This window comes from Thunnus thynnus, chromosome 2, assembly GCF_963924715.1.
Source record: "Thunnus thynnus chromosome 2, fThuThy2.1, whole genome shotgun sequence".
NCBI classification, from domain to species: Eukaryota; Metazoa; Chordata; class Actinopteri; order Scombriformes; family Scombridae; genus Thunnus; species Thunnus thynnus.
The window spans coordinates 28,993,857-28,997,363 of NC_089518.1; the positions used below are offsets into that span (position 1 = coordinate 28,993,857).

At 37.1% G+C, this 3,507-nt stretch overlaps 1 long non-coding RNA gene across 1 annotated transcript; it reads left to right on the forward strand.

Annotated features, from left to right (window-relative positions):
- The first annotated feature begins 212 nt into the window (after positions 1–212).
- Positions 213–3,223, forward strand: LOC137172451 (uncharacterized). The gene is made up of 3 exons (XR_010924981.1): positions 213–360; positions 1,336–1,432; positions 2,308–3,223. It is a non-coding gene; the product is annotated as an uncharacterized lncRNA (long non-coding RNA).
- Positions 3,224–3,507: the final 284 nt, after the last annotated feature.

Consider the following 3,507-nt stretch of genomic DNA (forward strand, 5'->3'; position numbering starts at 1 on the left):
GTTTATCAGTTTGTTCTGTTAACCGTTGTGTAGGTAACTGAACAAATTGACAAGCATTAGCTCACTAATAACATCAGTACGGAGGGTCACATGATGGAAAAAAAACTTAATGTGTAAATCCATGCTAACGGATTTGTAAACTGTGTGCACAGATTTCTAAACCATGCCCTTGGATTCATGTTTGTAAGTTTGTACACGTAAAAGCTGTGAAACTCCACAAACACAAAGCTAAATCTGCTAATCTGCTGTTAAATCTAGATAAAACTGAATTTACTGGGTGGATGTGGTTACTGCAATCTTTGCAAGGCAGGTCCATCCGCTGAAGAACAGAAGAGGGCATATAATCCATACGTACAGAATGTGAGTACGAGGGCATGGTTTAGAAACCCGTAGATTATGCTAATCTAACTAATGTTTGTCAGTTGTGTAGCTAACTGAATGAATTGATTTACATTAGCTTACTAATAATGTCAGTTTTGAATGTGAAAAAAATCTGATTATGCTAATCTAACTGATGTTTGTCAGTTGTGAAGCTAACTGAACGAACTGACAGATTTTAGTTTACCAAAGATGTCACTTATAAATGAATGAAAGAAAAATCTGATCATGCTAACCTAACTGATGTTAGTAACCTAACACTTGTCAGTTTGTTCAGTTGATTGTTGTGTAGTTAACTGAAAGAACTGACCTACATTAGCTGTTAGCTTACTAATAAATTCAGTTATGAATGAGTGAAAAAATGTGATTATGCAAACCTAAATGACGTTGTTAGTAAGCTAACGTTTGTCAGTTAATTCAGGTAGCTGCACAGTTAGAACTGTCAGTTAGTAGGTCTATTTAGTAAGAACTAATCTCAACATAAGACCTAGTTTGTGTGGTGAAACCTGTTTGTAATGCATAAATCCCTACTTAGGAAACACTTGTGTTATAACTAGGCTATGTTTGAACTTAAGAACAACTGGTGCAACCAGCTCCTGGTTGGTAAACACACTGAGTGTTCAGTTCTAATGGATTAAATAGCCACTCTAGGTTAGCAATTAATTGGCATTAATCATATCAAAATGGACCAATTGAGCACTGTGTCTATTTTCTTACAATTTGTACAAATTACAGTGCATTGTTCTTTCCAGGAAACTTCCTTGGATTTTACTAGGAAATTGCAAACCTTTTAAGTAAGTTTTACATTTAAAGGAGTGGAGCGTGGGATGAGTGGATGGCCTCAATTCACTTACAACTGCCCCTTCTCACTGTCTTCCCCAAGAAAAAAATGTTTCTTTGGAACATGGTGTTGGTATTAAAAGATTAACAGTAAATCCTCATTCCACACTACTGTAGCTCTGATGAAAAGTGAAGTTTCCTTTGAGGTGGGATCTGTCTGGTGCTGCTGTGAGTCGGGCTGTAGACACTCGGCTGTGTTTGATCTACTGTACAAGTGAGTTACAATCTTCACATCATATGAATTAAACCATGTGACTTCAAAGTCAAATAATTTCTATACACTTGATGGATTTGGCTCGGCAAAAACACAATGCTGTGCTGACCTGAATCCATGCCATAAAAGACCAACGTTCATTTGACCGTTGTTGTTTATAGTCTCATAATGAGTTTGGTCATTTATTGAGCGTGTTATTTAAACCTAAACATGGCCATGTTTACAAAACAATCCACATGGAGATTAAACTGAATACTAAGTGTTTGGTTTATTTAGTCGTCATAAAGCTGATTATTGTGTTACGCAGACATACATGCCATAATCATGAGTAGTCACGTACAAAGCAGCTATTTAAAGAAGTGACTCGCCTTAAATCATTTACAGTATGTATGCAGCAAACTAATGGTATCAGTGTTATCGGGATGTGTGAAAACAAACAGTAAGAAGGCTGAAAGTGTTGATATATAAATCCACACCCAAAGCAGCAAGTCAGGTCACAGCCACATCAGTTCTACATTAACTTTTGTCAGATGTCAGTCCTAAAATTCTTCTCAAAATATGGATATCCATAGTTAATCACATTAAAAATCCAGAAAAATAAAATTATAAGTAGTTTAATAATCTTGTAATTCTGCTATAAACACAACAGGGTGCTGAGATGCTGACCTGCTCTCTTGTGCCCACAATGTATTTGTGACTTTAAATATAAGCTGATTTCGGGCGGTATGGCTGGAGGAATTAAACAAAATCAACGTGCCTGCTCTAAAAATTCACCGTAGACAGAGACCCGAATGTATCCTTTTGTAACATGTGAGAATTACATAAATCCTATTCTCAGCAGATTATAGTTTTTTTTTTTTTTCACTTTCTTTCAGCTTGAAGGGCATTTCTTTGCATTCCTCGTACTTGTCTGGCTTGTTCCCATGAGAAAGTCTCAGCCTACGCTCCTGACACCAAAAAACGGCCTCAGAAGAAATGATAATGCTCAGGCCAGCATCAGAGGCTCTGTTTGTGTGTGTGTGTGTGTGTGTGTGTGTGTGTGTGTGTGTGTGTGTGTGTGTGTGTGTATGTGTGTGTGTGTGTGTGTGTGTGTGTGTGTGTGTATGTGTATGTGTGTGCGTGTTCGGGTGGGTAAGTGTGGGAGCAGAGTAAATCATGGTGTTTCAATCCAGTATTGTCCTGTTAACAGTGATGTTCCCTGTGATACTGTGGGATAGTTTCAGTTTGTGTGATGCTGAGTAAGAAGAGGAAAACAGTCTCTGTCTGATCTTGTCTGTTTATTTCTATTTTGGGGGGAATTTGAGCTTTAGACCTTGAATGTTTGGACATTTTTCCTGTTGCTGACCTCCTCAAGGGGATGTTTTGAGAGCTAAAGGACAGGTTTACAATTTTTCAAGTCAGTCTGAAAACAACAGTCAGATGCCCATGTAAACACTGAAAGAGGTTTTCCTCGCTGTAATCATTCCTCCAGTTCATATTAAAAGATCCATTTGCAAAAAAATGTATTTAAAAGTTAATCTGAAGCTTATCTGAGACATCAGCAGTCTGAGTTAATCATATCAAGTGGATATCTGCCACATTTACAGTCTTTTTAGCATCAAATTCCCTTTTTGTGTTTCCTTGGACAGTGTTTCCCTGTTGAGCTACAGTGGAAGTATAGTAACAAAAAGAGGGAAATTGGCACTAAAAAGACTGTAACATTGAAAGATATCTAATTGATTTGATTAATTTGGATGGCTGAAGCTTCATAATCAAATTGTAAGTGATGTTGTAGTGGTTCATATAGGTTTATTAAAACCCCCTGTTGGCTTTGAATTCTTGATATCTAAAAATTAAGCATTAAATATAATTCCAGTTGAATCCATGAGACGACCACACACAGAGGAACTGTATAAATGTTGTCTGATTATTTCAATAATCTCTAAATCTCTACATTTCATGTGGTACTTGTGAACTCAGTGAACATGTACAGCTACGCATGGATGCTAATGTTTCCAAAACACAGGCGTCACATGTTTACCTTTTTATCTTGGGTTGGACCCACTATGACTCAAAAGTTTTGTTTACCGAATGGT